Below are 14,894 nucleotides of genomic sequence, written 5' to 3'. Positions count from 1 at the left end.
GGAAAAGAAAGCAGCAATAGAATTGTTAATTGCACTGTTGATAACTGTGCTTTATTTTCCTGTACATTCTGCAAAGCATGGAAGCCATTGTAGATAACTGGAAGGTAGTAAACGTTATCCAACCATTTACAAAGGGAAGAAGGGATAGTGTGGAGAATTGCAATCCAAATATCGTGATATCGGTAAGGAAACTGTTGAAATCTCTGATACAGGATGTGATATTGGATATTTAGCAATTATGAACAACATTGGAGAGAATCAGTATGCATTTCTGAAAGAGAAATCATGCTTGACACACAGCATAATTTTTGTTTCTTGCAGCATGGAAAATAGAGAACCAGTGGAAGTGATATATTTGGATTTTGAGATGGCTTTCTGCAAGAGCTCACATCGTGAGTTCATAAATAAAATTAATTCAAAGGGAATTTGGAGGACTTTTTGTAAAATGCTAGGTTGGCCATCATTTAAGGGAATTGGAATATAGAAGTAAAGACATCCTGCAGCAGTTGCACAGAGTGTTGGTGAAACCGTACATTGAGTGTTATGTACAGTTTTGGTGTTTCAATCTAAGAAAGAATATACTTACCCCAGAGGAAGTGCATTAAACATTCTCCACCTTTATCCCTCAGATGGCAAGATGGTCTGATGAGGAATCTCGGCCTATGTTCTCTACAGTTTCAAAGAATAAGAGGTGATCGCAGTGAAATGTAGAAAATTCACAAAACATATGACAAGTTGGAAATAAACACAATATTCCCCTGATTGTTTACTCCACATTGAAGGTAAATAATGGCTGGATCGGGGCAGGCCATTTAAGACTGCAACAAGGAGAAAATTCTTCACTTGGAAGGGATAGCCTAGCACAGGGGCATGGAAAAGTCCTGGCAGGCAAATTGAGGGAGAATTCCCAGATATTCTACAAACATCTCAAGTGGAACACAGCAATCAGAGAACACATTACTGACTTGTGAAGTTTGATCCAAAATAAACTTAATGTCAGGAGATAGAGCATGATAGTAGATGGCTGATTGTGTGACTGGAGACCAGTATCCAATGGTGTACCACAGGGATCAGTTCTGTGTCCCTTATTGTTTGTGTAATTCAGAAATTATGTAGATGTGAATGAGGAGTGGGTGGTGGGGGACATGTGATAAGTAAATGTGTGTATGACACAAGGATTGGCAAGGTATTTGGTACTGAGGAGGAAGGTCTTATGTTAAAAGAAGATAGTGATAGAAAAGTCAGATAGGCAGATCAATGGCAGATGGAATGTAACACTGATAAATGTGAAGTGATACATTTTGGAAGAAGGAACTAGACAAGGGGAGTATTCAATGAATGGCAGCACACTAGGAAGCTCAGAGGGCACTTCTCTCCAGGTCCCTGACATGACTGGACAAGTTATTAGGTTAGTTAACAAGGCATAGGGGACTGTAGGGATAGCTTTTCTTCATCAAGGCATAGATTATAAGAATATACAGGATATTGGTTAGGCCAAGATGGAATACTGTGTGCAGTCCTTGATGCCACGTTATAGGAAGGATGAGATTGCACTGGAAGGAGTGCAGAGGAAATTCACCAGGATGTTCTCTATGATGAAGCACATCAGCTCAGAAGAGAGGCTGTTTAATCTCGGTTGTTTGCCTTCGAGCAGTGAAAGTTGAGTGGTAAGTAACTCAGGGATACAAGATTGAGAGGTATGAACAGGGTCAATAGAAAGCAGCTGCTCCTTTTAATAAAAGGGCCAAGAAAAAGAGAGCATACTTTTAAAGTGAAGGGTTTGAGCCTTAAAGAAAAATTAAGGAGTGCTTTCACCCAGAGAGTGCTGGGGTCTAGAATGCACTTTCTGAGAGGGAGTTGTCATGGGTTACCTCACAGCCCATTGAACAGTATTTGGATGAGCGCTTGAAGTGTCATAAGATTCAGGGCTTAGACCCTCGTGTAGGAAAGTGGGACTAATGGTTGTGCTTTTGTGATAGTATGGTTGTGGGAATTCAACCATTGAGCAGCTTAGGGCAGGAATTGTTGGGTTTCTGGAGACTATAATATGAAGGGTTATAAGAATGAACTGCAATTGCTTCTAAAAGGACACCAGTAGGGAATGCATGAGAAAACATTCTGAAACCAGATAGTGGAGAATGAATAGCAAGGAAATGGCAGAAGTATGACATAACTCCTTCAGTTCTGTATTCACAGAAGAACACATTAAAAGAAAACCTTCTGAACCATACTAGGAAACCTAAGTGTGGTGAGAACTAGAAATAGAATGAAATTAGTAAATAAACTAATTTAAAGAAATTATTGCGACAACATTTATTGGGCACAGACAAAGTCAATGTCGGTTTATGATCCGGGAATCATATTTGAGAAACCAACCAGGAGATCATTTTTGGAGTTGGAATGGATGCAATGCATTTGGAGTTTTGGAAAGATTTTTGATAGAGTCCCAAGCCTAGTGTGTAAAGTAAAAACACATGGGATTGTGCGAAATATATGGTGTCACAATGGGGGAGCTGACAGGAAACAGTGAGCAGGAAAAAATGGATTTCTTTTTGATTGAAAGTTTCGTGGTGTAAATGAGGGACTCCAGATATTCACAAAACATATCAGAAGTTTGGTTGAGGGAATCAAATGCAATGTGTCCATGTCTGCTGACAGTACAAAACTGGGATTGTGAGTGGTGAGACAATAGAGAATAGATGCAGGAGTAGGCTATTTGGTCCTTCAAGCCAGCACCACCATTCATTATGATCATGGCTGATCATCCACAATCAGTATCCTGTTCCTGCCTTATCCCCATAACCATCCCCATATCCCCATGAGGAGGATGTAAAGATTCTCCAAGGCAATTGAGACAAGTGGAATGATTGGGAAAATATATGGCAGATGAAGAGCAATGAGGAAATATATGATGTTGTGCACTTTGGTGGGAAGTAATAGAACAGCAGCATAATATGTGAAAAGGGATTGTTTGAAAAATATTGATCTAGAAAGGGACTTAAGCTCCCCCTCTTTTGTGATCTTCTGGACAAACCTCTGAGATCTATGCAGGGCAGTGACTTCTGAAGCTAGAAGTCAACACTGTGAATAGCATTGGTATGATGGTCAGTGCACATACTCTGGCAGAGCGGGGAAGGTTACTGATGCCTGTCCTGAATTTCTGGACATTTCTTCAGACTCCATATACGACAGTGAGCTGGGTGGTGAGCTAAGACCATGCTCGATGGGTCTGGTGGTGTGGCCTCATCTGGGAAGAGAATGGCCCGTCTCTGTACTAGCCCATCCACCAGGGCCTCTGTGTCCCTTTCGATAAATCTTGGTGCAATTGCCCCTCATCCGTTAGGCTCGGGGTAAACCGTGCAGGCTGGCTCCGAACTGAGAAAGTTCAAATGTGTGCCCATTGGCCTTTTAAAGGTGGCACCTGCGCCAGGGATCATGGCATACCCAGGCCATCCAGGCAATGGGAACTATTACCAGCCATGATGGGTGGGAGAATCAGGCCGGCATTGAATGAGAGGAATGCCATGTACTGGGGTGGGTAGATAATGATGGGAGTTTGATAAGATGGCATCAGAAAACAAGCTCACCCTCCTGCAGACTGTCCATCTATCACACTCATCGTGAGGTTGAGTGGGTCTCACCAAAACTGATGGACAGAAGGGCCTTTGTGATGTGGATCTTTGTGACTCCATCACATTCCATTAACCAACATTCCCTGGAGCATTCCGTAACTGACATTATTTGTGAACGGTTGGATGTCAGTTAATTGAACAAAAGATAAGACCCCGAGGGAAAAGATCCCATTCCAGAGAGAAGGAGACACTGTTTCAAAATCCCCTTACGCAGTTAAAGGAGTGAACACATTCCCCCGTATTCATATTTCTTCACAACCGACAATTTATATTAAAAGACAGAAAGAGGGACCACTTTCTCCATGACTCCCTTGTCCGCTCCACACTTCCCTCCAGCCTCACCACACCCAGTACTTTGCCCTGCAATCACAGGAACTGCTACATCTGCCCCTACACCTCCCCCCTCACCCCCATCCCAGGCCCCAAGAAGACTTTCCACGTCAAGCAGATGTTCACCTGCACATCTGTCAATGTGGTATACTGCATCCACTGTTCACATTGTGGCCTCCTCTACATCAGGGAAACCAAGCAGAAGCTTGGGGACCGCTTTGCAGAACACCTACACTCGGTTCGCAAAAAACAACTGCACCTCCCAGTCATGAACCATAATAACTCCCTTTTCCATTCCGCAGATGACATGTGCATCCAGGGCCTCCTGTAGTGCCACAACGATGCCACTCGCAGGTTGCAGGAACAGCAACTCATATTCCACTTGGGAACCCTGCAGCCCAATGGTATCAATGTGGACTTCACAAGCTTCAAAATCTCCACCCCCACCACACTCCATAACCAGCCCAGTTCATACCCGCCTCCCTAACCTGTCCTTCTTCCCACCTACCTCGTATTCACACCCAGCCCCACCGCCATCTCCTACCTACTAACCTCATCCCGCCCCCTTGATCTGTCCATCCTCCCTGGACTGACCCATCTCCTCCCCACCTCCACCTACACTCACCTTTACTGGCTCCATCCCCGCCTCTTTGGCCAGTCTGTCTCCTCTCCACCTCCTTTCTCCACAATCCATCTTCTAGCCACCTTCCCCTCTCTCCTGATTTATTTTAGAACCCTCTTCCACTCCCCCATTTCTGAAGAAGGGTCTAGGCCCCAAACATCAGCCTTCCTGCTCCTCTGATGCTGCTTGGCCTGCTGTGTTCATCCAGCCGTACACCTTGTTATTTCAGATTCTCCAGCATCTGCAGCTCTTACCATCTCTGAAACAATTTCCAAACACCATTTGTCTTCAAGAAACTGGGAGTGAATCCTTCAGGACGGCAACGTCTTCACCCTCTGTATTAGGAACTGTAAATAAGTGACCTCTGCCTGCTCCCGAATGATTGAGACTGTGGGAATGTTCCAGAAACCATCTGTTCTTACGGATGTGTGTTTGCGTCTTTCGGGAGGGAGAGTTTCTTCTATTTTATGTTATGTTTTTTGTAAAAGAAATTTGTGGCATTACTGTTTGTTATTTCAGCTTCATTTGTTTTTCAATAAATCAGTGGTACATTTGAAAATGTCACTGGGACCTCAATCAAACTGGTAACTTTGCCTCCAGGCTGATGTACAATTTATTTGTTTTCCTTCCTCACAGTTAACATAGTGACGATCTACGTCCTGCTTTCTAAAGATTGTGGATTGTCTCCATGTGTCAGACGTTACCTGGGGGCCATGGCAGTGGCAGATCTACTGGTCATTATCCTTGACCTGACATTGAGACACATTCCCATTGTTTATAACAAACGGTTTTATTTCCTGTGGGACATCCCCGTGTGTAATATCAATGCCGTCCTGCTTTAGGCAGCCGCTGACTGTTCTGTCTGGTTCACTGTCACTTTCACCTTTGGTCGATTTGTGGTCATTTGTTGCCAGAAGCTGAAAAGTAAATATTGCAGTAAGAAAACGGTGACTGTGGTTCTGGGAATAGTGACTGTGCTGAGCTGTTTAAAGAACATTTTCTGGTATTTTAAGCTCACAGCTCACTATTCGCTGGGGAACAATCCCTGGTTTTGTGCAGTAACATTCGATGTTTTATCATCTCCTGTCTGGGTCACAATCGAGCTCCTCCACCACATTCTAACCTCGGCTCTCCCATTTCTCCTGATTCTGCTGCTCAATGTTTTCACCGTCAGCAGTGACCAGCAGAGCCCACAGGAGACTCTGGGCTCACACCAGTGGGGGCGGTCAGTGTGACACAGAAATGCAAAATTGAAAAAAATCCATCATCTTGCTGTTTCTGAACTCAGCCAATTTCATCCTGTTATGGTCAACATTAATGGTGTCTTCTATGTGGAACCGAATGTTTAATTTGGGGTATGACTCTGTGTATCTATATCAGTTTGTGCAGGAATTGGGCTTCATGCTGCAGCTCCTCAGTTGCTGCACAAACACCGCAATTTATGCCGTGACCCAGACTAAGTTCAGACAGGAGTTGCAGAATGTGCTGAAATATCCCTTTACCCAAATTCATCCATCAATCAAATTCACTCATTAATCAATCCATCCAGGATTTTCTAATTTCAGTTCAATGTTTCGGTAATGAAGCATCCCGTCACTATGGTAACTGATTGAGGGTAGTGCTGGTTTATCCAACCTTATCCCACATCGGGTTACAGGGAAACATGTCAATGTTTCTCTCAATTCACAGGCCAAAGAGAAAAGGCACCATTCCACTGACTGCATCCATAACTTCAATATGTAATTAATGAAGAAGTTCATTAAAAAGTGCCAAGCAGCAGAACAAACAAGGTTGTTGTTTCTGTTCCCACAGACATGGCTGAATTCATGGTCCACATATCCAGAGCCACGAAAGAGACCATTTGGCCCATTGAGTCTGTCCCAGTCAAAACAGCAGACGAACTGCTCTGATCCCTTTTCCACCACCTGGCCCATTGCCAATTCTTTGGCATTTCAGGATTAATTTAGGATATCTGATTGGCATGGACGGGTTGATGGAAGGGTCCATGTCCATGCAGTACAACTCTATGTCTGCATCGAAACAAACCAAAGGCATCATTTACTTCCCGCAACCTGTATTTACATGCATTCCAGGCACCAGGAGGGTCCAATAACTGAATGGACACCCATTGAACTTTGGCAGGAAACCCTGTGCAGTGGCCTTTGCCCACTGCACCTTGACAGCAGTTTCCCCCAAGCCTTAGTGATTCCTCATCATGAAGTCCTAGACCTTGAATGTGCCTGTCTTCAACGCTGTGTCGAGTTCCAGAACAAGGTGTTGACCACCACTAAGTATCGAGCAGACCAAGAACTCTTTGCCAGAAATCAGTGACAGTTTGTAAGGGCATGATACAGTACCTACTATTAACACAAAACAGAATTTGCTGGAAAAGCTCAGCAGGTCTGACAACATCTGTAGAGAGAAATCATGGTTAAAGTTTCGGTTCGACTGACCTGTCCTCCGAACAGTATCCATTACATTGTTTCAGGCAGCAGACACCTCCTCTGCAGCTGTGGCACTGTCTGTTACAGTTTCTGGGAACTTCTCCGGTCTTAAGACACAATGAGTTTTTGGCACTCCTCCAATTACACCTGCTACATTTTCCGAAACCCCACTCGGACACAGCATTCACCATTTTCAGCTGTTGAAACTAAAAGCTCTGGAATTCCCTCCTTAAATGTCTTTAAACTTCTTTATTTTATTCAATGCTTGAAACATTTTAGTTTGATAAATATCTGAAACGTTCCATACACATGCAAATCGTTGCTGTTATTGGCTTACACTGAGAGGAACAGGATTATCACTCGAAGGCTTTACATTCTCGGACCATCACGGCCACAATCATTTTCAAATTGGAAACTTAATCTTGAAAATAAAGTGTGAAGCTGGATGAACACAGCAGGCCAAGCAGCATCTCAGGAGCACAAAAGCCGACGTTTCGGGCCTAGACTCCCCATCCTGGGTCCAGGCTTTTGTGCTCCTGAGATGCTGCTTGGCCTGCTGTGTTCATCCAGCTTCACACTTTCTTATATTGGATTCTCCAGCATCTGCAGTTCCCATTATCTCACTTAATCTTGACTGCGCGTTTTCAGCATTCCCGTTGTTCTAGCTGACTGCAATGTTCCGAGTCTAGGAGCTGTGAACCATGGACGAGAGCAACTTCGACACATTCCACTCCCTCCTCACACCTGAAGGTGAGCAATAGCAGGGGAAACGGGAAACACAAAGCGTGCTTCTCCCAACCCCAAACACAGCGCACGCGTGATTGACGGCGGGTTCGGTCCAATAGACAGAAAGGGGCAGGACTGGAGGACTGAGCTGGTGTGCAGTTCCCATTATCTCTGACTGAGCTGGTGTGATTGGTTCTCCGACCATTCGCAAACGGGAAGGGGCGGGGCTGTGCGGCGACATGTGATCAACCTTAACCGAAACAACTGCGGATGCTGTAAATCAGGAACAAAAACAGTTGGAGAAGTTCAACAGGTCTGGCAGAATCTGTGAAGAAAGAAGAGAAAAAAAAATCAGTGTTAACGTTTAGGGTCCCGTGACCCTTCGTCAGAACAGCAACGTTCCGGCCGATGTTTGCACGCAGGCGCAGCGTCATTTTGACTGATGTAAGTGGGTGAATGCCGGTTTTGTCGGAGCAGGTAAAGGAACAAGGAAGAAAGAACAAGGACACCGGGGAAACAATGAAGGTTAGTGTGGTCCGGGAGGCTTTATCACCACTTGTGTACAACTGTAGATCCGAATTAGAACATCTCGGTTATGTATTTTGCAGTAAACTGAAAAGGGCTGCAGGTTTTAGGCGGCGAGAGGCCCAGGTTACCGCCAAGATATTTATTGACCCCCAATGCCCTGCGTGTTTAGAACAGAATGGTCCCTGCTTTGCCCTGAGGACCTGGGGGCTGGAAACGTTTTCTTTCTCAATGAACTATCACAGTAAATTTGTACTCCACACTTTCAAGGGCCCTCGTATCCTTCCTGACCAGAATTGGATGCAACGATTGACTGACCTCACCAGAGCTTTATCAAGGTTCAGCATCTTTTCCGTGAGTGTGTACTCATTACCTCTGTATTATTTCTTAAAGCCAGAGTCATGCAGCATAGAAGCAGTCCCTTCAGTGCGACCAGTCTATGCTGAACATAATCCCAAACTGAACTAGTTCCATCTGCCTGCTCCTGACCTATATCCCTTCAAACTTTTCCCATTCATGTAGCTATCCAAATGCCTTTTAAATACTTGCATCCACTACATCCTTAGGAAGTTCATTCCACACACAAACCACCCTCTATGTAATAAAAAAAATGCTTCATGTCTTTTATTAAAACATTCTCCTATCACCCTAAAAGTGTGTCCCCTACTCTTGAAATTCCCCATCTGAAGACAACCACAATCAACTCTATCTATAACTCTCATTATTTATAAACATATATCAGATTGCCTTTCAACCTCCTGCATACCTTGAAAAACGCTCCAGCCTATCTTTATCACTCAAACTTTTCATGCCAGGCAACATCCTGGTAAGTCTTTTCTGAACAGTGCACAGTTTGATAATACCCTGCCTATAACTGGGCAACCAGAACTGGACACAGTATTCCAGAAAAGGCCTCACCAATGTCCTGTACAACCTCAAGATAACATCCCAACTCTTATGCTCAAAGGACTGAGCAATGAAGGCAAGCATGTCAAATGCCTTTTTCACCACCCTGTGGGTGTATTTGACTCACATTTTAAAAAAAAATGTACCTGCATCCTTAGGTCCCCTTTCTAAAACACTACCTAAGGCCCTAGCATTAATTGTGTAAGTCCTGCCCTTGTTTGTTACACCAAAATTCAATACATCATATTTATTCAGATTTGAATTCAATCTGCCATTTTGAGCTCATTTAATCAAGATCCCTTTGTAATCTTAGATAACCTTTTTCACTGTCTATTATGCCAATAATTTTGGCATAATCCATAAATTTACTGACCATACCTTCCATGTTCTCATCCAAATCATTGATATAAAATGACAAAAGAGGATCCAGAACCCATCCTGGTGGAACACTGCTGGTCACAGGCCTCCAGCCTGAAAAAGCAACCCTCTGCCATTACTCTCTAGCTCCTGCCGTTAAGCCAACTACGTATTCAATTGACAAGCTCACCCTGAATCATAACTTTACTAATTAGTTGACCATGTAGAACCTTGTTGACTGCACTGCCATTAACCACCTTTTTGGTAACTTCCTCAAAAAAGACAATCAAGTTTGAGATGCACAGTTTTCCTCACAAAAAAAGCCATGCTGACTACCCCAATCAATTTTTGCCTCGAGGTCCATGAGTCCTATCTTTTATATCCACTTTCAACAATTTACCCACAACTTAAGTTAGTCTCACCGGTCTACAGTTCTGCAGTTTTACCACACAACATTTCTTAAACAAAAATTTAACATTAACCACCCTCCAGTCATCAGGTACTTCACCTGTCGTTACAGATGATGCAAATGTTTTTGCAAAGGCTCAAGTAATTTCCTCCCTTATTTTCCACACATTCTGGGATACGTTGGAACAAGTCCCAGAGATTTATCTACCTTTATATTCTCTATAAACTCCCAAACTTCCTCTTTTTTTCACATAAACTCTGTTTTCAAAAAGCTTTATTTCTCTGCATTCTCTAGACACCATTACTTTCTGCACGTAAAAGCTGGCAAGAAATATACATTTAGTATCTCTCCCATCTCCTGGGGATCAAAACAATAATGACATCTTTGATCTTTAAAAGGCCCTGCCCCCTCTCTAGTTGCCCTCTTGCTCTTCAAATATTTGCAGAATCTGTGGACTAATCCTTTACCTTATCTGCCAAAGTTATCTCGTATCCCCTCTTTGTCGTCTTGATTTGTCTCTTAACAATGCCACACACAATTGATTGAGATTCAATTGAATCAAGTTGTCTATGTCAGAAATAAGATTCTCTTTTATTCTCAACTAGAACATCAATATCCTTAGTCATCCATTGTTCCTTAATCCTACCAGCCTGACCCAGCACTCGAACAGGAACTCTCGTCATCACACACTTGAAAGTCTCCCACTTCTCAAATATCCTTTTGCCTGCGAACAATCTACTCCAATCACCTTGTGTAAGTTCTTGTCTGATATCATTGAAATTTACCTTACTCCAATTCAAAACTCTAACACTTACGGAAGGCTTATCCTTTTCCATAATCGTTTTGAAACTAATGGAATTGTGATCATTGGACCGGAAGTGTTCTGCCATATTTATTTCACTAACTTTTTCTGCCTTATTGCCCAAAAGAAGTCCAGTTTTGATGCTGCTCTTGTAAGAGCGTTCACATATTGACAAAGAAAACTCTTTTGAACACATTTGACAAATTTGTCACGACCCAAGTCTTTAACACTACGGCCGTGGGGACCCGAGAGTACAATCCCATCAAAATGATCTTCCCTTTCTTTATTCATTCAGTGGACGATTTTTCAGAAATATCTTCCCTCGTTAAATCAGTAATATATTCCTTAATGAAACAGGCACACGCACACATTCCTCTTTCACCTACCATCGGGAACATTGAACGACCGGTTTAGTCCATCTCACAGACAGCTGTCTGTTAAAGCTATGATGTCCCAAGCTGATGTTATTAAACATGCCCTGAGTTCATCAGCGTTACCTTTAAGACTCCTTGTATGTACAAAAAGTTCTTCAGAGTTACTACGTATTCTGACTCTCTCATCTTTCTTTTGTAATTGATGTGCACTCCTCACATTCAGAACCTTCCTCATCAATCCTTCTGTTTACATCAGTACGTATAATTCCTCCACTTGCCCTCCCTGTCAGTATAAATGGGCCCTTCATGGAATGAACAAAGCTCCTAGCTAAGATATTGATCCCTTTCCAGCTTACGTTCGACCCATTCTTTTGGAACATGTCTTTTCTATCCAAAAGACATTCCAATTGTCCTAAAACCTGAACCCCTGAACAATACACTGCCTCTTCACCATCAATTTGTCTCCTTTAACCTTTTTCTCCCTACCTCGTTTGGCATTGGGAGTAAACCAGAAAGTCCTACTTTTCAGGTTTTTCTAAAATATTTTACCTAACCTGTCAAATTCACTTCGTACTGCTTGAATCGTGTCCCTAAAAATGTCATTCCTCTCAATGTGTACAATAATTTCTGGCTTCTCAATCTCTCCTTTCACAATATACTTGAAATGTTTAGAGACATCCTTGTCCTAGCACCAGGCAATTAACAAACCATCCTAAATTTATGCTCACTGCCATAGAATCTCTTGTTTAAGCCTCTGACAGGAGAGTGCCCGACAACAATAATTCTACTAAATCTGCTAAAATGCTGCGTAACATAAGAATCATTCCAAGTGTCCAAGAAGTGACTGGCCCTTCCATTTTCCTCCGAGACTATGCCCTTCAACAGTTTCAAAAGCTGAATATCTAGTAGAGGGAAAGCCGCTGGAGACATTGTTGCTAATCTTAACAGTCACACATCTATCTGACTGATCCTGCTTTGTCATAACTTTTCCAAATCTACAAGCCATCTCACTCTATACCACACACATATGATCTTAATAACATTTAAGCCTAAAAAAAGCTTCAAAAACAACCTACAGAATATAACGTGAAAAACAAAAATCTTAAAATTTTACACATCAAACATATAAAAGTTAAATAAAATAACCTGCTTGGCTGATTAACTGAATAAAAAATACTTCTCTTCAATAAATTCCTCAAAGAAAATAAGTCTTCTCCAGAGCCGAACACATGTCGGACTCTGAAGCTGCTGGTTCCATTAATGAAGCCCAAGATCCCATACAATTTTCTAAATGCATTTTGATTATGTTCTCTCTCTGATAAAGATTTGTATACAGTAACTCACTGCTTCCTTCTCTTTGCATCTGTGCTATTTAAATAATATTCCCTTCCCACGTTATTTCCCTCAAAATGCGGCGACTCACTGTCTTCTGAAGAAGAGATTTAAGGTTACTACAGTTCTGTGACAGCTGACAGATTGGGAACAGCCCCTTTCTCGCTTGGCCTGAGAAATCAAACAAACAGCCTCTCTGACTTGCAGTTCCAGTTACAAGCCCTTGCACTCAGATGTGGCCAGTGAATTTTGAACCAGTATTTAATTCATGGATAAATCTTTAATTTCTCTTCTCTAAACACTCTGCATCACTAATTTTCTTTACCTAGTGAGATAGCATCTATTTGAATTCCACAGATGAGAGAGAAATTCAATCTCTTTACAAATTTACCTAGTTATTCGAAGGAACTTGTTTATATTCTTCAAATTTCTAGGCGACATAACCACATCTTCATTCTGTTTTGTAATCTGTCTCTGTCACTTTTCCGTTGATCATTGGATGGTTATCCCTCTGCAGTCCTAATTACTGCATTTTTACAACCATCGTTTGTCCTACTCCTGGCTATGCCAAGAGGTCCGAGTAGTCTGGCAGTCATTTCCGAAATGCCTTTGATGTAGGGGAGAGGTGGTTATGGTTTCTGGACCCGCTTTGTCTGTTTGTTTGGGTTTGTTGCTGAGAAATCGGCAGACTGTGTTCATTGGGTACCCGTTCTTTTTGAACACGCTGTATAGGTGATTTTCTTCTGCTCTTCGTAGTTCCTCTGTGCTGCAGTGTGTGGTAGCTTGTTGGAATAATGTTCTAATGCAGCTTTGTTCGTGGGAGTTGGGATGGTTGCTCCTGTAGTTCAGTATTTGGTCCGTATGTGTTGTTTTCCTCTAGACGCTGGTTTGAAGTTCCCCATTGACTGTTTGCTCTACTGTGACATCTCGGAATGGCAGTTTGTTGTTTTCTTCCTCTTTTTGTGAATGTTATGCCAGAAAGGGTATTATTGATGGCCTTGGTGATGGTGAATAAGCGTTAGATCACAAAGTTATTTCACTCAGAATGGTTCTGAGCACACACCATCCACCAGTGTATCTGGTAAGCTTTTCTCCTGAACAATTCCAATCTCTATCTGTCGATCTGATGGTACTACTTGTCAATTTTAGGAGAATTCAACTCTTTGTTTCCGAACTATTTTTGTCAATGATTTGGTAAACCTGTTGCTTCACTATGTGGAGTCTGAGTCGTTACAAGCCAGTTTCACCAGTTAGCCATGCTAACTTACCCTGTCTCTCTGTATTATACTTTTTTAAGCATTATTTTATCAGAAAATTTGTTTATTAAAGGGACAGGGAGTTTTTTTAATGACTTCTTTTTCCTGCTTAACATTTTGATTTAAAACATATAAGACAATGGCTTGTATTTGTGAGAGGGTCATGTTGCTGTGTGCCACAGCCTGTCATTAATGGCATTATGTTCCCAGAACACACATTTCTTTTGCCTACAAATTATGCATGAAGTTACTTAAGCACCTGGAACAAGGAAGTGTTCATTGCAGTGTGATTTTCACCAATGGACTTTGTGGATACCTCTGAAGCCAGAGATAGACAAATGTGCGCAGATTTGTTTTCCCCACTTAGGAAAGCACACATTAGCATTTGAGTGTTTGTAACACAGGGGCACCACACTTGTTCTGAGGACTGGGGATTTTAATGAAGTGTGACTGAGTAGGCTAGATTTAGATATCCTATACTGCATGGGAATAAAGAGGTGTTCTCTTTGAACTGTATGTTATTACCAGAAACATTGACAGGATAAATGTTGGTAGCTATCTTTGCTGACAGGAATATAGAATAATGGATCAGTCTCAAGCGGTAGAACAGCCTGAAGGTCTGGGATAAGCAGATATGTCTTCACTCAAATACCCGAATCTGTGATCTTTTCCATCGCAAGAACTGAATCGCTGACTATATTCCAGAAAATGGTTTGCAATGTTTGCGATGCTAAGGGATCAAAAAATGTTGCAGAAACTGGATGAGTGCTGAGAATTCAACAATGATGTTAGTAAAATGAACTGTGGATGCTGGAAAATTGAAACAAAACAGAAAACGCTGCAGAAACCTAGCCGATCTGGCAGCACACACGGAGAGAGAAAGAGTTCAAGTTTCACGTCTGATTTGACTCTCCTTCAGAACAAACAATTTTGTTAAACTGCAAGCCAGGCTCGAGGTGCTAAATAATGTAAATCTCTGAAGAAGGGTCTAGGCCCAAAACATCAGCTTTCCTGTTCCTCTGCTGCTTGGCCTGCTGTGTTCATCCAGCTCTACACCTTGCTATCTCTATCTCTGAAGTTCTTTTTCAGAAACAATCTCCCCACTTGTTTGATAATGGCACAGAGATTGCACTATTGAAACAGAAAAGACTCTTACTGTGTCTCGTTGATGTCTGTGGT

The 14,894-nt window shown here is 42.3% G+C and overlaps 1 protein-coding gene across 17 annotated transcripts in view; it reads left to right on the top strand.

Moving 5' to 3' along the window:
• Nucleotides 1-8,004: 8,004 nt before the first annotated feature.
• Nucleotides 8,005-14,894, top strand: part of LOC125454422 (probable G-protein coupled receptor 139) — a 129,845-nt gene continuing 122,955 nt past the window's right edge. For 14 of the 17 annotated variants that reach the window (XR_009445897.1, XR_007247990.2, XR_009445898.1 and 11 more), the window contains exon 1: nt 8,005-8,279. The gene's annotated coding sequence lies outside the window, so the exon portion shown is untranslated. Of the gene's footprint in view, nt 8,280-8,549; nt 8,634-14,894 lie in introns of all 17 variants that reach the window. The other 3 variants (XM_059646989.1, XM_059646984.1, XM_059646982.1) reach the window with 1 other exon arrangement.

The sequence above is a fragment of the Stegostoma tigrinum genome, chromosome 7 (genome assembly GCF_030684315.1).
Source record: "Stegostoma tigrinum isolate sSteTig4 chromosome 7, sSteTig4.hap1, whole genome shotgun sequence".
NCBI lineage: Eukaryota > Metazoa > Chordata > Chondrichthyes > Orectolobiformes > Stegostomatidae > Stegostoma > Stegostoma tigrinum.
This window is presented reverse-complemented; position numbering and strand designations above follow the sequence as displayed.